This window comes from Tetrao urogallus (genome assembly GCF_951394365.1).
Source record: "Tetrao urogallus genome assembly, chromosome: Z".
In the NCBI taxonomy this organism is placed as follows: Eukaryota; Metazoa; Chordata; class Aves; order Galliformes; family Phasianidae; genus Tetrao; species Tetrao urogallus.
In genome coordinates, this window is record NC_136816.1 from 21,183,679 (window position 1) to 21,207,326 (window position 23,648).

Sequence of the window (23,648 nt, forward strand, 5' to 3'; positions counted from 1 at the left end):
ATCAGTTTTCTTTTTATGACACACAGTTTACTAAAATAATGATCTAAACCAGCATACATTTTTATATGAAGATTTTTGCATATCTGTAACAAATTCCCAAGCATATTTCTCAACATGCATTTCATCTAAGAGATAAAGATATGCTATTGTCTTCATTTTAGAGAGAAAAAACTTGAGTATGGGAAACTTTTTCAGATTGCGTAGCTGAAGTTAGGTGCTCTTCATCATATACAACCCTATAAAAGTCAGGAGCCTCCAGATTTTTTGGAAAATTTAATTTTAGATACCTACCTTTATCAGTCTGACCCTATGGTAGACCCTTTGATGGAGGTCATAACACGCTATTCCTAGCGTTTTATCTAATATCTGGACACATTTGTTCATCACCTGAGGTGGCTGGGCAGGCTTCTGTCTACTCTAAATTTTGACAAGAAATATTCAGATTTTATCAAAATACGATATACTAACATGTGAGTTCTTGCAATAACTTAGAACGCTTTTCAATTTCTGGCTTTATAAAATCTTGCTGGTTTTGAAGAAACAGCTTTTTATTTACAAATAAAGATTTTGATAGGTTTACACTTAGTTTCCTTTTCAGAGGTTGAAACTCTTGGGGGATATGCGATAAAAACACAACAGGAGACACAAATGAGGTCAATAACACAACAGAAAGATCTTTTTTAAAGAAGAGACTATGAGTGACAGTGCAGCAAAAAATTTACAAGGAAGGCCGTTCAGTAGTGCAACTGGATTTACAACGTAATTGTATATTGCTACAGAGGTTGTCTTTCTTCATCTTTGTGAAACACCTCAAATATAAAACCAGTGACTTTCTAACACTGAAAAACCATAAACAAGCTTCTTAATCCTTTTATAAATCTAAATTGCAGGACCTGGTGACATCAAGGGACAATGAAATAGGCAAAACTGCTAAGTTCAGGATTTCTTCTGCAGGAAGTAAGGCCAGGGAAATTAAGGAGAATGGCAAAGCTCCATTTTGTTTGGGAAATGGACGTTATGCTTGCTTTGAAGTCCTGGGAGATAGGGGGGTGGAAGATCAAGCATTAAAAACTTCCAACACTCAGTTTCACCTGAGACTTGGAATCATCAGTGATAGTTTAATCAGAGAGGAATGTTAATTAAGGCTTCAGGCCCTTTGTATAGACGCTGATTAATTGCATGTGTTGATTAGCATTTTGCTGTATTGAAAATGGAACAGCCTGGATAAATCCTATGTGGAAATGTAGTGTGTAAGATAATTCAGGTCTGTTGTACTCAGGGCTGTGAATGGGCATTACTACGCCTTTGATTTAAAGAAGCTGGCTCTGCTCCCTTAGAACTGGACCCAGATGAATGTAATTATTCCTGGTATATGTGCTGCATGCAGGGATGCCAGGTAGAAAGACAGATGCCCAAGAAAGAGGGAAAGTAAAGGTTGTTTTCCAACTGTCTCTTAGCAAACAATGCATGCATGTTGTTTTGCACTTCTTGACTGGATGAATTAAAAGTATGCCTGTGGATATTTGTGTGGTTTAACAATAGAGCAAAGACTACCTGAACGTCTGAGAGTGCCCTAAGGAGCACTATTCTGCCCTGTCTTCCTTTGCCTATGTGTTCCTGTTCTATGGGCTACCACTGTCCTGGCACTAAACAGCTGCAGGAGGGCCACTGGCAGCAAGCAATCCCACTGTTTCCATAGGATTCATGTTCTGCTAAGTTTGCGTTCACAGTTGGGTCAGATTACATGGCCACATCTTCCCAATGGGAGAAGTACACATATGCAAGGAAGCTTGGCTGTTTTGGAGGTAGCTAGCTGCTAGATTGGCTTAGCTTGTTGTACAGTTGCACCCTTAAGTTTTTCTTCTCTATTATGCACAAACAGCCCTGTTCAACTAACTGTTCAGGTGCTGGGTAGAGAGTGAAGGCAGAGATGAAGTCCCACGTCCCAGATCTGGCTGGAGCAATTGTCATGCTGCAGTCACTTTGCCTTGGGAGTATTCATTCTTGTTTGGTACCAAGTAAGAGATTTTAGGTACAATGTGTGTCCTTTTAATGCTGTGTTGCTGAATAATGTTGTAACCACCAATTGCTTGGCTCTTTAGAAAATCATTTGGCTTGTTAAGGTGTCTCAGGAATGAAACTTGACAGGATTTAGACATGCTAGCATTGCAGTTGACTTCCAGGGAATTACTGAAGCATATGAAATTGAGAATGCTCAGAGGAGTTGGCAGCAATTATGGCTAAAGATGTGAGAGCTCAATTCTTCAAAAATTTCTACCAAAGCTGTAAAGGAATAGAACTAATAATAAAAAGGACTTCACAGAGGTGAGCTAAAGTTGGATCATTAATTTCAGAATAAATAAAAATCACCAGAGTTTCTTATTTCCAGTTTCAAGTAGAACATCAGTCTCTGGCATGTTTGTGATCAGTTATGTCAATACCATGGGTTGCTATATAATTGCAGGTTGGGAAACAATTAGAAGACCATCAATATGTATGTTGAGGGAATGTAACATCGCTACAAACCTCTTGCACTCTCTTTGAGTATTGCAACAGTTAATTAAAATAAACCCAATGGTAGTATTTCTTCTGCTTAAATAAACAAGAATACAAACACACATGATCTCATGACCTTCCAAATCTGATGACAAAACCAGGGGAGTTCGGTTGCAGAGAAACAGATGAACTTTTAGGCAGTCTCCATAATCTGTTTGTAAGATCTTGTGATTCCCTCAGTGTTGATTAAACACATTAGTAGATTCTTTATCCACAAATGCATTATGTGCCTTAAGTTCTTGTCTAGTCAATCACAATAATACAGCCATGACAAAATAAATAAATAAACACATAAATAAAATAATTTCTAAGTTCTCAAATTTGCCTATAACAGTGTTTTGGTTTTTTACCTCCATAGATTGCTTTGCTTACATGAATATATATATATATACATATATATATATATATAATATATGTATAAAATCTGACAAGCTTTCAAAATGCTCCACCTCTGATTTTCTTGCTGCTTATCTTGTCATTGTTAACAGAAAATGGCTGCTTGCTGAGGACAGCAACTGTGTTTCACTTTATTCTGAACCACACCTATTTAGTCACTAGTAATGCAACTAGTGAAAATTTCAAAAAAACTTCTAATGTGCACGTTCCATATGAAGCAACAGATATGGAAGGAAAAAAAGCTTTGCTCTTTATCCCCATTTATGAAGAATGAGAATTTCAGTGTTTTTTCTCTACAGGCATTTTCTTTTAGAGTTTCATATCCTTACCTTTTCTCTTGGACAACTTTTTTTTTTCCCCCCCAATGGAAAACTGGGTTGAGATTTTTAGGGCAAAATTGCTAGAACTGATAAATTTAGGAGAATGGAATTACATAATATAAAAAGCTCTGAAAAATTTTACATGTAAACAAAAATCAAGATTTTTTTTAACATCTGCAGACAAGCACTTTCAATACTCAACATCTACTTATTTATATTTTCTGCACTGTTGTAACTTATTCTAGAATCATGAATTGTGCCCATTTCTATAACCAAAAATCTGCATTACTAGTTAATTTGGAGGTGTATTTTAGTCACTAACTGAAACATATACTTAGTCAAAACATATGCTCAAAATAATTTTTCAAAGATAAAGAAGTATTCCATGAGCAATTTAAAAAAAAAAAAAAAAGCAAAAAAAAAAAAAAAAAAAGCATTCCTTATAAACAACAAGTCTAGAGATTTATCTCTAATTTCTGGTGAACTTTAACTCATTCTAAGTGAAATACAATGAACCTGAGAGTTTTCTATACATTCTTTCTTCAGGAAAAGCCAGCATATAAGGTCTGACAATGATAAATTTAGAATAATGGATTTTAGGAGGGATAGACATTTTTCAGTCACTTAAATGTGTGAGTGCCTTTTTTAAAAGGACATTGACTTTCATTTTCTGCATTAGTTTGCTCCATTTCTTCCTTCAACTGTTCCCCATAAAACTGTTGAATCCCACTTACGTTTTTCTCTGGTGCAACAGACAAGTAGGAAAATTTAAATGACATCAACAAGTGCTGAGGAAAGAAGTTTTTGCTCAGTATGCAGAAAATATAGGAGCAGGTAGAACAAGGTTCCAAATCAGGCTCATATCTCTGTCTGAGCTGAGTTGGCAAATTTTCTGTACTTATTCCTAGGAATGGTATCCAGAGACATACTATAATCCAGCCAGTAAAAAATGAAAGATGATGTGGATATCTAGCACATAGTCAGTAAAACAGATGGAAGTTAAGTAACACATTGATATGCTGGGGAATTAAATCATGAGCTTGAAGTCAGCAACCTTGTTAACTGCTGCATTATATTAATGCTGCTGAACTGCACAGGAAATGTGCTGGCCCTCACCCTTTGCTTTTGTGCCTTCCTCTCCCTCTGCCATTCTACATTTACAGCATGGTGTACCCAAGCCCTGCAGTTCTCCCGCCAGACAGAGCAGGCTGGGGGAATGCTAGAGATAAGGCAGACCATTGGACTCCTCTCACTAAAAGCTCATTCAGCACAGAGTAGCTCCCATTTAAGGCTCTTCCTTGAACGTCACAAACAGAAATAATTCCCCCAATGAATTTTGTAATGTTTTTAGCACATATACATACAGCAAGCTAGAGGCCTCACTGTTTTCCCCACATTCAAAGCAAGTGATATGAAGAGTGTTCATGTCCACAGCAGTATGAACACCTCTGAGAAGGTGGCATGTGATGCTGCAAAACATGTGGGATTTCCCTGCACTTGGATGTAACAGTGAGAGCCTGGATCAGATGTCTCATCCACACTGCTGAATACAGGAGGAAAACCAGCCAGATCTCCCTCAGAAATCTAGGGTTGGAACATCTCTCCCATGAAGAAAGGCTGAGGGAGCAGGGCTTATTCAGCCTGGAGAAAACTCTGGGAAGATCTCCTTGTGGCCATCCAGTAGTTAAGGGAAATTTAAAAGCAGGAGGGAGACAAACTTTTTGCAGAGTCTGATATAATTTATTTTTAGTCAAGTAAAAGAGGGGTAATTTAGATTAGATGTTAGGAGTAAATCCTTTATTCAGAGGGCGGTAAAACCCTGGCACAGCTGCCCAGAGAAGCTGTGGTGCTCCATCCCTGGAGGTTCTCAAGACCAGGTTGGATGGGGCCCTGGACAGCCTGAGCGGGTGGGCTCTTACAAAGTTTAAGTGTAAATACAGCAGATAAAAGACAGGATTAGAATGGAAGGAAGCTATAAAGAGGATGCAGGCCTGAGAATAGAAGTAAAAGCTGGAAAAGAAGGATGGGATGAAAAGGAAACAAATAGACAAAGGGTACAAAAAGCCTTGATGCAAACTGCTTACCTGAAAAGACTAGATGAAAAAGTGAGTGACCTAAAAACTTTTCCTCCACTTGCCAAGTCAATAAGTCTGTGGTTACATGCCCTGTAACTTCATATCTGCCCCACATTTTCTTGTCTTCTGCAAGTTTTCTGGGCCCTGATTACTGAGCTGACCTTTTCCATCACCCTACATCAAAGAAGCTCTCAGTCTATTAGAGGCAACATTTTTCTGTGCTTTAAAAGCTGCATATGTAGCTCTGGGTCCTTGACCTGAGAAACGAAAGAGTTGTGTCCATTACAGAGCACCAAAGGTTGTTGGTCCATTACAAGACCGAATTCTTAAAAGTGTTTTTGCTTATCTTTATCACTGAGGAGTATTTGGGAAACATAAATGTTCAGAGGTTAGCATCTGATGTGCTTTAAGAAAACACTTTGTTTTGTGTATCTTTTTGGTAGGGTCTGACACTAAGATTAGAGAGTTTTGAACTGATTCAGTTTTGTGCCAGTTAATGTTGCTTGGCATGCTGATAGATTTTGTTCCATTATGCAGTTTACAGTCAGATGCAAAGCCAATAGAGATAAGCTGAAGGCACTGCAAATTGCTGAGTGCCTTTAAGATGTACAGGGCAGTAACTAGGTTTACAATAGCACCCAACAGAGGACTGATACCTCTAGAAATCCAAAGGTGACTGTAATTGCACTCTGCCAAGGATACAAGTAACATGCTAAGCCACTTATCTTTGCTAATTAGTTTTCATTATTAAAAAAACATGTCTCTACAAGGGAGTGATACTTTGTTTCCTTTTCTGCTCCATCTTGTTCAAAAGCATGTAAATGTATTTGTCCTGTGGAACCTGTAGTCATAGTATTTACAGCTATATTTTTGCTGTTTGGGGAGCATGTCCACAGCAGCTCTGAGTGTTTAAGGTCTCAAGGCAGCAGCAGCCCCTGTGGTTAGGCACCAGATGATCAATGTGCACACAAGTCTGTAGTCCCTGTGGTCTCCAATAGGATTTTTTTTCTTCTGTTCTTTGTTTGCCTCTTTCCTTCCTCTAACAAAAGTCTTTCCAGACCAGTTGTAGTAATGTTTGTTGTTTCTGCATGGACACACACAACTCACTGTACATACGTACAAAGTGGTCAGGCGGGAAAGAAGGTATCAACAGAACTCTCTTAAAAGTGTTTCTTGGGAGACAGGATATTAATAGACTGTGCATTGCATAAAAAAGGTCAAGACTGTATGGGATTTGAAATCTAAAGAACATGATGGTTTAGCTGTGTAACTCAGCTTTTTGAGTGCTCTTCCACATTGAACCAGATTTGAGTCATCCTTATTAGTGGTATACGCATGTCCAGCAGGCCTAGATTATTTGTAGTAGGTGAGGAAACAATCCTTGCGACCGTTATGAGAGCTTGGTTGCCAAAACATACTGGCCCTGTTTCCTACCTTTGTCTGTGATAGTACAAGAGGCTCTCAGCAGAGCTGGAGAAATAATGTTTTTCTCCCCACATACCCTCAAAACTGGTAGTTGATGGAAAACAGTCTTATAACAAGGTATCTTATTTGTCATTTCAAATCAACAATTGTGGTTGGCACAAAGACATAACCTGATCATTTATGAAATGAAAAGCATTCAGTTCATGAATACCATATTACTAGCAACAGCTATCTCTTGAAGAGCATGTAATCTACTCAATGGAAATAGATAGAAAAAGGAAGCCAGATATTGTGCTGTGTGGAGTTTTGACATGTTTAAACAAATTTATGAAGGAGTTGTATGGTAACCATACTGCTGCTAGAGGGCTGAGTCTTGAGCTTTTTTCTTCAATGGGGAATTCAAATGTCACCACTCCATGATGACTATGGCCCACAGTGGTGACGCCACATCCCATCATCAGTAATAATGTGTCATCTTCAGACTCATATTAGTTCAATAGAACCTGACAAGCCTGCATAAGTTTTTCTTTCTGTTTCTGTGTGAGCATTCATGGGATCCTCTTGGTACAAAATGTGTGATATTCCACCACTGCCACCATTTCCAACACATTTAAGACAAAATCTGCCCCATACATAATTCTCTGGTTGTAATCTGCCAAATCTTGTGGATGAGCTGGTCGAGACACTATTCATTTCGTGGTGTGTCAGCTGTGTATGCCCATCTGATGACTTGTCTTGTTTTCACCACTGCACTGCCTTACTGTGCTCACATCTACTGGTTGGTCTCCATAAACATTCAGAAAGTATCAATGAATGTCAGTCAGTGGAAGAATTCAGTGACAAACCTTTCCTTCATTCATACTTCCACGTCAGATGCCATTCTGCCAGACTGCCCCTCTGCTGCCATCTCTCCCACAGCAAAAGAATGTAACAGAATACTGGTGGGAAGGTTCAGACTATACTGCAGTACCACCAACATCCATCCCTGATGTCATAGGTCAACATCATAAAATAGGAGGCATTACTTTCAGAGCAGTCTTCATACTTTTAACTTTTACCAGCTGGTATTTGATATTATGTGCTTTCAGAATTTAAGGTGTTGTCATTAGCTCTTTATAGATTTATCATTTGAGGAAAGAATGAACGTCTTTGTTAAAAATTCAAAATTTTGCTATGTTTACTTATTCCCATCCAAGATTGAACCTAAATTCATAATAGAATCTGTTTCACCATATCATATGTGCTTTTATGTCAAGACTTACAGAGAATAGAAAATTATACAGGATTAGTCAAAATGAAAATGGAGTTTTTTTATTGAAATGAATCCATTGGATTATTTTAAAACATGTTGGCCAATACTCTGTTGTGGTGTACTGACTATTTTTATATGAATGCGTATTTATTTTTATGCAAATCTAGACAGCTACTATTAAATGATCATGCATTGATCTAAACTTTCACTACAAACAGCAGTAAATCAACTGTTTAGAGAGGAAGAAGCACATATAAATAAAAATAATCAGTGCTTTCCTATTTTCAGAGGAGCCTCCAAAATGAGCCAACATTAAAATTGTTCTCCACTTTTCACTGTCTCCACCAAGAGCCCTCAGGTTGTCAAAGTATTAAGCATGAGGCAGCTTGTAGATCAGCAAAACTTGGAAGCTTTCCTTCAGTCAAAAAAGTACTTGTTGTAAACTACAGCAAACACACAGAGAAAGATGTTGTGAAGTTCCAGGTGGGGAACAGTATTGCCCAGCACAGCCTGTGTTTGCTTGTCCTGGCCCTTATGCCTCTACAATGCAGGCACTGGCTCCCAGGAAAAAGGCAGGGTTTCATTCTGATCAGCGACCAAATATGAACTCCGCTGATAGGACCTTTTGTTACACTTAGGCCTGCTGATTTGGACAGATGCTCAATGTTCTCTACTTTTTAGTCTCTTTTTTACATACCTCACTCATGAAATTTCCTGCCTGCAGACAGACAGGTCTCCCCCATTTTTTTCTGAGGAAATAAGCAAAAAGAATATCAGTAATTCTGCAGATAAATTACTCTCGTCGTCTTCTTTTTACAGCATTATCTTTCTTTGTAACATGTCATAAACAACAAGAGTAAGTAAAGCATTTTTCCAGTTTCTTTTGTCTGACATAGAATTTTTTTCCCTTTCATCCACACATCTTTGAATTTTCGGGAGGAAAATTCAGAAGAAAATCTGTACACAAAGGAAAGAAAAGAAAAAAAAAAAAAAGGATAAAAAGGATAATCCTTCCCTGAAGATCAACCATACATTTCATCATGATGAGATATTATTAACAATTCTCTCTGCTCTAGGATGCAAAATTAGCTTTGACTTTAGTACAGTCATCCTTGCAATATGCATTTCTGTAGAGCCACTCTGAACAGAGAGATGCTGGGAACTCTGAATCTGACCTGCCACTCAGGCAGGTCTTCACCTTAGAGCTCTGCAGAAAGCCAGGTGCCACGAGGGTAGATGATGTTATCACATGTGGCTGCAAGAAGCTGCTGTATACAGCATGAAGGCCACAGAGAGAGTCTAGTGTTTTTTTGGTATATATTGCCTTCGGCATAGAGTACTTGTAGGAAGACATGTGTGTTTGTTTCCTTCTGAGGGAGCACTTATGTGCTGTACAAAGCGTTTTCACTGAAGACCTCTTAAATTGTTTGGCCCAGCACCAATAGTGATGATGATAGTTTCTTCCAACAGATACTGGTGCACTGTTGTATTTTTTGCTCACATATATGTAAAACAAAACAAACTCCCTGGCACCCCCAGAGAAATCCTCAAGCAGCTGCTTTATAAAAACAGCCTCTTCATTTATTACTGTATCCAAGGGTGACTTAGCCAAAATACTGCTGTAGTTCAATGATTTTAAGACTTTTGTCTAAGTAAAACAAAACATTCCTCATTTAAACCCTCACTGGACTATTCAAACAAGCAATTTTTCCAGTAATGCTAAGTGACCAATGGTAACTAATAGATGTCAGTAGGGGTAGACAGTTGCTTATCAGAACATCTGAAATCAGGCCATGGTCTCTTGAAACATGAAGTGGATGAGCTAACTATTTTTATCATTTGTGGAAGACCTTCTGCATTATGAGATCAAATAAATAAAAGCTGAAATGATAATTAGCTGTAATTGTAGGTTTGGACAAAATTCTTCCTCTACTTGGTCAGAGAAAATGATAGCAAGAGCAATTTGAATTCTGCAACCATAATTACACTTCTGGCTTGGAAAAGCTTGCGCATAGTATGTGAATTCATAATTGCAAATGAATGTTAACTGTGGGGGAACATTCACTGACAGCAGAAAAAGGTTGTGTTAACTCAAGCCTAGACATACCCAGAAGACTTGATGCGCTTTGGAGAACAGTGGGCATTTCCTTTGCAATGATTGACATAAACCATGATATTGAAAATTCCTGCTTCTAAAACCTAAATATTGCAGAGTATAAATGTATACTATCAGTGGAAAGACTGTGATCCTAACAGATGAATTTTCCAGTCTTACACTGATCAGGAAAAACAGGCACTGAATGCATGGTTTCTCCCTTTCTGATGTACACAGTTGTACAGTGACAAAAAATTTGGAAGAGCAAAGGTCAATACTTATTGGAGAGCGGGAAAATCTCCAGTGATGACCTAAGCAGCTGCTCTTTTCCTCCATTACACACATCAAGGGTTTCTGTTGTGTTTAGCAAGTTTGATTGATTAGGTAAAACAATGTCCATTTGCAGAATTATTGTTCACAGATGGAGCCTCTTAGCATGCATTTCATAAACCTTTTTCCTTCTCTTTTTATTCTTTGCTTTCCCCCAAGATTTATAACTAAATTATAAAGTCACTTTGGGAAGAATTTTAGTTGATTGGCCCCAGTGAAAAATAACATAAGGTTTACCATTATCAGCTATAGCTTGCACTCTCCAAAAGATTAAAATGATATCCGTTCAGAATGATGGAAACATGAGATGCAGAGGTTCTTGAAGTAATAGCTCTTCATGTTACTTCCATTACCAATGCAGGATTATTCCCTGCAGTATACATTTAATAAAATGAAACTTAAGAAACTATTAGAAAGAGAGAATATGTTAGTGGTCTAATCATCACATTCAAAATATTTATATTCCATCACTTGATGGTCTTGGCAAGGTGATGTCAAGCTGTAACCTATCTTACATAGATAAACAGACTGCAATATATATTAAATTTGGATTACATCTTCAGCAATTGAAACTCCATGGAATTCACAATCTGGCTTTCAACAATTTTGGATATTTTTACAGCAGCCAAAGTTGCATGCTGGATTGATAAGTTCTTCATGGTCTGGTTCTGGTGATGGTGACGAAATAAATAGTCCACATATCACTGGTATAGTGCAGCTTCTGGTCTGTGTTAGGACAAAAATGGAGTTTAAGGCATATGCTAAGCAAAACTTAATTCTAAAATATATTATCACTATGCTCTGATTAGATTTTTTTTGAGAAGTAAAACCAATGTCAGATGTAGTTAAAAAGCCACTCATGTACAGTGATCGTACTGCTTTTACTGTGGACGTCAGTGGTACCTGAAAGAGTGGAATCCTTACTTGAACTTATGAGTAGTTCACCTGCAGAAAGTTTGCTTCCCTGAGAAAAAAAAATCTCTTCATGGACAAAACTTTCAATGGTGATTGATACCTGGAAGTGTTTAATTCAAGGCCTTGCATGGGGAGGAAAGCAATGCATGTCATTGGCTCACATTCACTGATTCTTGGAACTTTATTCTGTCACAGGCACAGCAAAAGCACATTTACATATTAAGTGTCATCTGAGTTTGTACCTTCACTCTTCTTCTGGTCATTCAGTGGGCTGAACATAGCATTCAATGCCAGCAATTAGCTCAGATTTAAGGACCAAAAAATGGCTCAAGGAAGGAAGAAAAGAAAAGAAAGCTGGAGCTGCTTAGCTATATGGCACAAAGGAGCTGACCAGGTGGTTCACCCCCAGTCTTGAGTGCACATTTCAGTTTACCAGTGGTAGTACTATAGTCCAGATTAAAGCCTAGAGTTTTTCTGTACTCATCCACAAGCATTTGGAGTTGCTATGAAGAGGCCTGTGTAGCTCTGTAGTGTAATTCCCTGTTTCCCTCTGAATGAGAAGTGAGCAACTGCACTCAGAGGGAGTGCCTGAAGCATAGCAGTTTCTGTTATAATATAAGCGTGAGAAGAAGGCTCTCTAGAAAGCAAATTTTTGGTCCAGGACATGATCCCCTCCTTGTAGAGTGCCTTGCTGGCTGATGACTGTCTGTTGCTCCCAGAGGAAGTTCTTTGGCACGTAATTGCTATAGAAAATTACCCCTAATGGCTTAGACTTGACTAGGCTAGAGAGTATCCCTAGTTACTGCGCAGAACCTCTCCCAACTTGCAGATGTAGTGAGAAGAGAGGCAAGCTGGAAAACAGCAGTAATATTAGGTTGAATTGCTTCTTACTTTACTTACACAAAATAAAAGAAGGTAATGTAAGTAGTGTAGGAAGTGTAGGATTATTCAAGTTCGTACTGTTATGATCTGTAGATCTGACTTTTGGCAAGGGGAGAACACGAAAGTCCGTACACTATATACCTTAGAGTTTCTTTCTTTGATCCCACAGATGGTGAGTGAAACAAATACTTTAACAATTGATAAGGGCATGGGCATAGAGCTGGATCCTATTCTGCACTCTTTTCTCTCTTTCCCTCAGAGCTGCAGCTTAGATTAGCAAACAACCTCTGCCCTAGGACAGCATAGCATGGTGGTGATCTTACCATGGAAATACTATGAAACTGCTAGTGAGCCCAAGGCACTTCAGGCCACTGTGTGCAGCACCTGCACCTCACAGCCCTGATTCACTCAGCCCATAGGTCAGCACGGTGGGGGATATTTCTGCCAATGGGGTGGAGAAAGGCATGAAAAAATTGGCAATGTCCGAGGATGGAACTCAGAGCCTGGGACAGAGGGAACAGCTCCACTGAGCTAGGAAGAGGAGCTTGTGCTGAGCTGACCAAGAAACAAAAGCAAAAGAGGGAATGTGGAAATCCATTTTTAGAAGTGATCTTACCACATTTTATAATGAGCGTCCTGGGTTTTCCTCTGACTCACTGAGTAGTCAAAAGCTGCTTTATGCAGCGCGTGTCCTCAGCAGTCTCTGTAGAGCTTCTTTTGGCTTCAGACAGTTAACTCAGACCTCAGCACAGCATGTGTAGTGCATTCTTGTGGTCATCTCTGCATTCATGCATTGCCACAAAATATTTAACAGAGGTGCCAGCTGTCGACTGGAAGGTGCTGTAACTGCACGTATCCACCTGCTGGGATTTAGTGATGACAGAGATGGCCATTCGCCTGCCGCAGACGCCAGTCCCCAGTGCACGGCTCTGATTTTCCACCTCCTGACTATTTTCTCTGCAGAGATGGAACAATCTATTTCAACAGGGTTCTCTTTGGCTTACAGTCAAGCATGGCTTAAAGTTACAGTATGTTTCTTTTATTATTTTTTTTTCCTTACCAGATGTAACAGCTATTTAAACCAATTTAAAAAAAAAAAAAAAAAAAGGTAGGAAACCTAAAGGATTTTTTTCCTAGATAAAAGCAGTGTGCCCTACATGCCATAGATCTTTTGTTAATAAACTTATTTGTGTTTATTGATATTAATAGGTAGGCAAACCACTGGTGTCTAATTGGTCATGCTGCTAAAATAAGCCCACAGAGTTCATCACAGCAGTGGTATGTAAGTCTTACACATTCAGAACTAAAGCTGATGGCTCTTTAACTTGGTGCAAGCGTCTGTGTGCTGTGCACCAGCTGTCTCCGTTGCAGGCTTGTTTTCAGCTTGTAATGGACAAGAGTAGATGGTCTTCTGCATTCAGGGGATCTTACTGTAGAAATAAGAGCAGATTTTCAGAGGAAAAAGACCATATGCAGAGCTCACTGATGGATCTTTCTACAGCTTTCTCCTGAGTGTCTCACCTTGGAAGATAATTGACTAATTAAATCTGAACAGAACTCAACCCTTTGAAAATCTCCTAAGTTTTCATTCTCTTCCATCCTGTGACTTCTGTAAAAGTGTTTCAACTTCTTGCCTATCATAGGTGAGGAAGTGCCTAAAAATGTACACAAGGTGGTAATTGTCATGCTCTGTGGAGGTAGAGGTTAAGTTGGGAAAGGCTCAGCTGCCTTTACAGTAGCCCTTTCTCCCCCCATGTAGTTCTTAAAAGACTTAAAACTACTTAGGCTTCCTTGCAGGCTTTGATGTATCTGATGAAAGGGAAGCTTCTGTATAGCAGCCTTTGTGTTCCTGGTCTAGAATTCTTGGAACCATTTGCTTTTTCCTACACTGCTTCAGGGCAGAAGAGAAGAAAGGAAATTTTGCAAGGTCTCTGACCCATGGAGCAGAAAGCCCCTCTGACTTTGGATCTGAATCAGATATTTCAATTCATCATCTGAACAGAAGTCAGCAGGTGAACACCTATTCTGGAGGGAGAAGATCAGGCCTAGTGCTTGTGGGTTGTAGGTGACTACATCATGTGCTTTTAGCCATTTAGAACAAATGACTTCTCTTATGACTGATGATAAAGTACAATGAGCAAACAGGGTTTTTGTTTACTCTTCTCTATAGACAGGATCAATGCTGCAATGTAATTGTGAGAAATAAGGTATGTGTTTATATTGACTTACTAATTAAATATTTGGTGGCACGTATAATAAAATCTCTTTTCCTAAAGCTGTGAAGCTTGACATGTATATTTGTTTGAACTTTTGGGGCTTTTCTACCTTAATCCCTCAAAACAATACTAGCACATTCAGAAGATTACAACTCCTTGGATTGGTGAAGGTATTCAGAGTTCAAAAAGAAACAAAATCTGTTTTGCAATCTCATCATGGAAGGGTTGATTCTGCAGGTGTAGGGGGAAAGGATAAGGAAAAGTGCTGAGTCTTAAAACTGTTCAATACATACTTGAACATAAGAATAATGGACAGTTAGGAAACAGCTTTTCTCTAGGGTGTGGTTTTCTTAATAGCTGTGTGATTTCTCACTAAGTATTCACAGGTCTGAGATCAATGCTGATGTCCTGTGACACACCATTGGGTGTAGGGGGAAGGTACTGCTTTAAAAATAGCATCCAGTGTCATTGAGAGCCATCCAGGACCAGCCCATGAGGTGGCTGTGTATTTTTAAAGCACAGTTTGTTTCTTCAAGTGAGGAATCAGAGCTATTGCATCTGTGTTGAGGGTTTTCTTTTTTTTTTTAGGTTTGGGGTATTCAGGTGTTGGGTTGGGTTTTTTTGGCTTTTTTGGTGGGGGGAGAGAAGGGGGAGGGTATTTTGTTGTTGTTTAATTATTTATTTTATTGATTCTCACTTTGGGTTTCTGCTTAGGATGACTACTCTGACTTCAAAGCCACAAGGTGCTGTACTTGTGTGGCAGGGCACTGGAGAACTTCATCCATTAAGGAATATTCATGCTAGGTCTAGCCATGTCTGTAGTTAACTGTGGATAGCAGTAGGCTGCACTGCTGACCCTCTAGGGAGCTGCATAGAGCTGATCAGTGTGAATATATTCTGGGCTGCATTAGCAGTGCCCTGAGAATTTGCAAGTCAATTTCCAGGGAATAGAAGACCCAGAATTGAAGAGCATTGCAATTCCTCTTAGCAAGTATAGAAAAATGGAGAGGTTTTGACTTCATGCAAGGCAATTAAAATGAGAATCAGACCTTTGCTGCTGCTTGTTACGGGGACATTTCCAAAAGCTGGTGAAGATGTGACACTCACCAAGCACAGAGATGCTCCAAAAGGAGACTGCACACATGTTGGGAAAGACAATAGATTATCTCAAGCAATGTTTTGTTTTACAGCAAAGGTATTACCTCTGGCTCCTGAATAAAGTCAAAGTAAGATATTCCATACATTAACATAGTAGAAAATCAAATTCCTGCCCATGGTTTATCTAGAATCAACAGGTGTGGACAGGGAAAACAAGACTACCGAAGCGGTTATTTGAATTACATTCCTCTGTTTTTCAGTGTTCATAAGGATGGTTTTTAGAGGGACATTGATTTTTAACTTTTTTTTTTTTTTCTTCTGCTTTTGTTCATCGTGTTAGTCTTATCTAAAACTGAAGTTTTTCAGGGGCAACTGATCAGAAAGTAGTCAAAACTGCTTCTGGAAAATCAGCACTTTTTTAAACTGAAAAATCTGAAGGATCTGAAATCTATTTTATCCTTTCGAATTTTTGCTGAAATTTTACCAAATACACTTTGTAAATTCATGTATTTTAATTCTGCATTCAGTTCAAAATATTATACTTTAAAAGAATACAACAAATGAGGTCATGTAAAGTCAAAACAAATAAAGGTTTTTTTGTTATTGAAGAAAATTTATTAGTATATGCTTTAAAGAAAACAATACATTAAAAAGGGTTTTTTTGAAGTTAATTCCTCCTTCATGTTTTCATTCTCAAAAAAAGAAATAATTTGATTAAAAGTTTTTGCCTCCAAAACATGACATCCATTGAAAGTTACCTGAAACCATCACTCCATTTTTACGAGGAGAAGGGAAGACAAATGTGGCTTTTGATTGCCAGCAGGGATTATTCTGCCTTCAGATTCATGTTTGATTATGTGTTGAGCTGGATCAGAGTAAAGATAACCTATCGTTCCACCTGATAATAAGAGAAAGACAAAAGGATTAATTAGTTCAGACAGCAAGAGAGAGCTATTCCATGGCAAGGCACACCAGTGCATATATATGAGAGGGAGGAAGTGGTTTGACTGTTTCTAATGAGTTTTACATTGATCATTGCAACAGTCTGGGAAAGGCTGCTAGGCTGTTGCTTATAAACTGGAAGAATTGCGACATGCACAGCTGAGCAAGGATGAAGTGTCGGTTTAGCAGGCTGACACAGTGTGATGTACAAGTGAATGTCACAGCATTACAACTGCTTTTTCCCACAGCCAGGATCAGACATACTGCACGGGATGATGCTTGTGGAGATGTGCCCTCTTGTCTTCTTTAATCCCACTGTACAGACCCCAGGTGAATAAAGTGGTCCTAGAAATTGCTCTGGGCAGAAACCTGCCTGAACTGTGTGATCTGCAGTCTGCTGAAGGACTCCTATAGGTTTTAAAGATCTTCAAATCCAGCCATTGAAGAGTGTGTAGAACATGAATATGAAAACTTCTTGAGAGTGTTTCTCAAACAGCATGCAAACCATTAGTAAGTTAAAAGCATTGATACAATCGGCAGCCAAACCTTTACTCATTAATTTAACTCAAGCTCAGTTATGAGCTTTAACTTTCTCCACTTCTGTCTCAGTCAAAGTTGATGTTGCATCCAGCTACTGGCGGAGGCTCCATAGAGGAACCAACTGTATCTGAAAGGATGGGATTTCTGAGGGCACAACGAAGTGTGCAGAAATGCTGCAACTGGCACAGCACAAAGGAGTGGTGTTCTTCTCATTTTTATTGGCCTCATTTGGAGCTTCACATGAGAAGAACACTTAATCCTGTTGGAAAGGCACTGGAAAGGTTGCAACACCCAGCTACAGCTTTCACTGTATGGCAGAAAACACAAAAAGATTAAATTCAAAATTTTGCGGGGTTACCCAGACCTAAATTGCTATTAAAAAAAAAGTAAGAATTACTACTGTAAACTTTTCATCCTTACTTACTGTAGGAAAATAATCCGCCTTCATCTCTTTGTGTGAAGAGCAAGACACTTCATAAATATCTCATGAATCCATTTCCTCTTCTGTTCTGCATGTCACTTAGTCTAAATCCCTCTTGAACTGATTAGGGTCATCTGGCTGTGCACATGAAGGGAGTGTTTTGGAGCTGAAGTAAACGTAGATGAGCTGCAATTCCAGGCTACTATTAATAGAGAATGTAATAACTATGTGATGGTGAACAAGATCAGGTAGCTTTAGTTAAACTGAGGTGTTCAAATAGCTCTGCAGTGTACCTGGGTCTCATTTCCTTCCTGACATCTGCTGAAGTCTGATGATGCTGTTTACTTTCCTTATAGTTTAACTACTGTGAAATAGTAGAAAATGCATTGGCCTTGTAGGGAGCTTTTATGAGAGAATAAATCAGAATGAAGGGTAGACTTCACACCCAAGAAGGCAGCAAAGGGGAAAAGCAGCAGAGTCCTTTTCTTACTGTTGGAAATGAATAACTATTGTCTGCAGGTAAGAGGGAGTGTGTAACATTAAATCAAGCAACAGCATACTGGTGTCACTAGTTCATATATCTTTTGCTATTACCAGTCCTCAGCTAACAAAATTCATTAGAAACATCTGCTTGTTTTACCTAATGCCAATATTGATTCTGGCCTCGCCCTGCCTGCACAGAATGGAGGAACTTCATATGCCACTAGTTGCTCTTTCACAAACACAGTAGCGTACATATTTGCTTTCTTTCCCTTCCCCTGCAACATCCAACAAGCCTTTGAAGCAAACGATGAACCATGTTTCTTTCTTTCCCTTTCTCTTACCAAAGGATTGTTTGTAGTTGTGGTGCCAGTAGTCAGTGACACAGCCTGGTATGTTAAACAGAGAAGAAAAACAAACCAAGACAAAACCAAAATGGCAGACAACTTTGCCCTGTTCAGACTTTTGGGTCTAGGGTGAGGAGGATTGATGCTGAGTTCCATTAATTCAATGTGCACACAGCATGTTGAATATGGTGCACCTGAAAGAGATAGTTACCTTCGGAGTATTTGAAAAGAGTAAAGAAATGTTTGGGAGAGAGAACCTGTGGTTTTAATACTTCTTGGCTGGTGTTCAATCAATGGCAATATGTGCCAGGTTGGTACACAAGAGGGATTTTGAGGATGACCATGAGAGAGAAGTTAGTGTAGAGAGAACTGGAGGTAAGTGGCATATTCAGTGATTTAACAGAAAATATAGACAAAGATATGCATGTTCGTGGAAAAAGGAGAAAAGGAGACATGAATAAAAGAAAAGGAGGTATAGCTGAACTGCTGGGTGATCAAGACAGGTACAAGTTGGTGCCCAGAGATTCTGGAAGGAAGTACAGGATACTGCCATGTGGTAAGACCCATCCCACAGCTGTCCCAGTAAACCAAGACCGGCCCTCCTGACTCAGTGGCCCTAGCTCTGATTTCATGCGACAGGGACTGAGCTCACAGTCTGGCACAAGGGATGTCTACTCTTCTTGTGAAACAGTGTTCAACTTCAAATGTCAAATGATGAGGTAGTTCTCATTCGTAGTCTTTTTGGGTTGTGCTTTTTTTTCTGTTTTTCTTTTTTTTTTCTTTTTTCTTTTTTTACCTTTGGAGGGAAGATGAAGGAAATTACTAAATAACTTCTAAAAAATTTTGAATTTGGACCAAAAGGTTTCATTATACCTTTATTTCTTATTATTTTTTTTCCCCCCTAATATTTTCTATTAATCCCTGAAAATAACAATTTTTTTTTGTAATTAAAATCTCTATTTAATAGATTGTTGTTTGTTTGTTTGTTTTTTAATAAACCTTCTGTATCTTCTAGTAGTGGTTTATGTTCACCTTTGTACCTAGACACATTTTTAAGCAGTATAAAGAGATCTTATTGTAAAATAGCCAGATGCTATGGCATTCAGCTGGGATCAACAAGATAAAAAAGAATGGAGGATAAGGCTTTTACTTAAGCACAGATTGCTTGCAACGAAAAAATGCATGTTATACACTAGAACTAACAGTGCATTAGCTAAAGAGTATAGAAGATCCACTCAAATGTTTACCTTTTCCAGCCTCCAGTTTTCAGGCTCCCTTGGATGGACCAGATATTTTAGTTTGTGAAATAACAAGTCCAAGATAGCAACTTGATGTGACTTCACCAATACTTTAAAAAAAAAATAGTCCATTTTCTTGAAAATTTTGGAAGCTGTGTACAAAAGCAGTGTTTGTTCCCAGGGGAAGAAAACAAAACATTTCCCAGGAATGATGGGAAAGGGCAAGAAAAAAAAGCAACGGTGTGCACAACTAAACTTAACCAGAACATAAGTATGAAATAGCTGCCTTTTTCAGTGTACTCTGGGGACTGAACCAAGGGCATCAGAATTAAAATACATCGCACAGTCAGTCGCTACAGAGAAGACCTCTTACCACACTTGTCACAGACTCCTGCTCTCTGCAGTCAGGCAAAAGGTGGGCTTTCAAAACACTCATTAGTGTAAAAGGGCAAGTGTTAATATCTTGTTTTCAGGCTTGTAATAGCATGTGAAGTGAATAGAAAAGAAAGGTGCTTTGAGTTTGGGAAACAAAAACAGTACAGACTTGTCATATTTCAAAATACAGGTGCTGGCCTAGAAGGACCCAACTGTATTTGTGTTCAAAATCTGCACTCCACTTGACACAGAAGGGCAAAATCCATTTGCCAGAGGGCTAGCCAGCCTGATAAGGAGAGCTTTACATTAGAAACTGGGAAGAGAGTAGATGACCCACAGCAGAGTAAATGAGCAAGTGGTGGACCATGTAGGGAATGAAGAGGGAGGACAACGGGGGAGACGTCAGTAATTACAGTGTGGCTGCTACACACCTCAAGTGTAGAATGAAGAACTGATGGGGGAGGTGATAATCAAGGGGAGCCTTGGCTGTAGTGACCTTGTAGTTCTGATCAAGACCAGCAGTCAGTCTTGCAGAGGAGAGGAAGGCAATAGAGTACAGACCTGAGGCTTCAGGTGAATAAGGCTGTTCTTATTCAGCAGAAGCAGGTAGGTGGAATACATGAGAGGCAGTTCCAAAAGGCAGAGTAGTTCAGGAAAACTGGTAGACTTTTAAGGACAGCATCCTTCAGGCATAAGAACATTCATTCTGATACACTGGCCAGGCACTGAAATAATGGCAGAGCTCCAGCTCAAAAAGGCAGTCTATGGGATGGGAGAAGGGACAGGCTGCAAAGAAATAATTCAGAAATACTGCTGATCAACTAGGGAGGGTGTCAGTTTTCAGAGCTTAGATGCAGTTGAAGCTTGCAAGGGATATCAAGATCTTCTGCCATTTTATTGGTAGAAATGAGTGAATAAGGAAAATGTGGACTACTGGGGAAAGAGATGGGTAATTCAGTGGCAGTGGACACAGGTAGAAATGACAACTTCTGCTTTCTTCACCTCAGTCTTCACCAGCAAGGTCTCCCTGAGCTTTGTGCTTAGTGAAAGGGTTTAAGGAGAAGGAGAAGGACCAGTGATGGATGAAAGTCAAATCAGGAATTACTTGAAAGAACTCAACTGACAAATCCGTTGGACCCAACAGTCTGTACTCAGCATGCTGAGAGCTGGCTGTGTTCCTGCAATGACTGTGTATTATTTCAAAAGTTGGGGGAGGAGGTTTCTGATGGCTACAGGAAAGCAAATTTCACCTATTTTCATAAATGTAGTAAAAGATGAGGCAGGACAATCAGACTCACTTTTGTGCCTGAGAAAATCTTGGAGCATGCCCTTTGAAACACATTTCATCACACAACACAGAACGGAAGAAATTTGCTTGGAAGAATCTGAACAAGTTAACCAAGGGTAAATCTTACTTGGCTCAGCTGATTACTTTACATAATATAATGACTGGATTTGAGGGTGAGAGAACAGCTGTGGATATCTTTTGCCTTGACTTTAGCAAGGCTTTCCTGACTTAATTCCACAACAGCTCAATATCTAAACTGGGACACTGCCATTCACAGTCCATGTGAATGAAAACACAAATGGGTAAAATGTTTGGTTGGTTGGGCAGGGACACAGGTTCAGAGAGACCTCTCTAAGCAAGTTTATAGAGGCTGAAAGACCTTCAAAGGCCAAGTACATGTATTTTAAACTTGGCAGGGGCAGGCAAGGTGAGTACACTACCTGTAATCTTCTCTTCAACTCAATGTACCTAGCGTTCTTCTGCAGACATTTGCATTTGAATCATTCCTAATTATTTCGGGGGAATATAACATCATATAGAAACACAGTGTGCTGAGGGGTTATTGCTGAAGAACCAGAGCTAATAACTCTAATGGAGGGCTTAGGAGAACAGTTAAAATTCACTTCAACTACCAATGGACCTCTCAAATCTCCTATCTTGTAATTATATGAATACCCTCATTCCAGTACCTCTGAAACTAGAAAAAGGGAAATAACAATTAAATTAAGGGTTTTTTTTTGCCTGTGAGGATCCGTCTCTGATTCTCTGATAGTTTGTCTTTCTTCTGCCTTTCCTTTCCTACAGAGTCACTATACCATCCTCATGACATCAACACAGACATCAAACCATCCTTTGCATTCAGGGTAACAGTACACAATCCTTTTAAATTTTGTACTTAGGAGTGGAGTGATGGATTAGTGACACAGTTTTGGAACTGATGATTAAACATATTACAGCATAATTTTGAACTCCCCCTGTTGTACCGTTTTCCAAATACCTATTTAATTACCATATTGACACTCACCATTTTTAATCATATTGCTATGCAGATGCTCCATAGTTAAGGTGATAAATTTTCCCTTTAACTCAGAGAATGTTTTCTAATAATATTAATTACAAAATTAAAACAGACAACAACAAGTCAAAAGCCAGGCATATTTGTAAGCCTTGTTGTTATAATCCTATATTTTTTATGTTGTGCAAACTTACGATGTAGGCGGAATTCCTTTAAAATACACAAGTCAGCCCATTAACCAGTGTGAGGTACATGAATTATTTGATTTCACCTCCTACAATTGAAGAAGCCCATGTGTTCATTCTCGCAGTCCCAGCTGGTAGGAGGATATCTTCAGGAGTATTTCTATATCCCTGCAATAATTCAAATGATTACTGGAAAAACCACTGATACAAACAAGTCTGCTTCCAAGAAAGATCATTAGCGTTAATCAGGACATTTGCCATAACTACAGTATCTCCAAAATCTATAGAGCCAAAATAGAAGCACAGAGTCATAATGTGCTCTTCAATATAGAAGTCAAATAAGATATTTGAAAATGCATGGCTTTCATCCCCTATAACAAAATTTCTGTGTGCAAGGTGCAGTGATGTTCTCAAACTCACCTAGTTTCTTCCCTTATCTTAGATTTCCCAGCTCTAATCCCATTTAATGGAGGAAGCCAAAGACTGTGGAGCAAATCAGAGGAGCAGATCTGATCTAATGTTAGTATACTGTGTAAGCAAGTCTTTAAGTTAGTTTTTGTAAGAATTTTTGTTGTGTAATTTTTGTTTGCTTTTTCATTTTTCTTATTGTTTTGATTAATGTCTTGCTACATTGATTGTTGTTAATAAAATTGATTTTAAGACACAATTTAGCTGCTAAGAATATTTCAAGAGAATAACTAAAACTCTTGAAATAAAACCTAAATAAATGATATGTAATAAATAAATAAATAAATAAATAAACCCTCAAAAATCTTCAGTGGTTGGGGAGATGTAACAAAAAAGACCACAAATTCTGTGCATTCAGCACCACAGAAAATTATACACAGCAGGCAGAAAACAACACTAGTCGTTGAATTCTCATATTCTTAACAGGAATAACAATGTTAGGAAACAAAATAGCATGTTTATCTTCATGTACATAATTGAACAAACCTATGTGAAAACTAGAAAAAAAATGTCAGCATTGTTCAAGAAAAAACTGTTTTCTAGAGGGAAATTTAAGTGGACTTGCTTTCAGTGCTGAAGCAGCATAATATTGTCAATTTCCCTTAAACACAATATTAAATTAAAAGTGTTTGTTAAAGTTCAGAAAGGCTAATATAGGGTTTGTGGTTTTGCTGGTGCCTATCTTTTTTAACATAGAGATGTGTATTTGTATTTTGAAAGATACATTAACAGAGAACCTCCAAAAACTCAGCAAGTGATGCTTTCACAGTGGAATATCACAGCCATCTT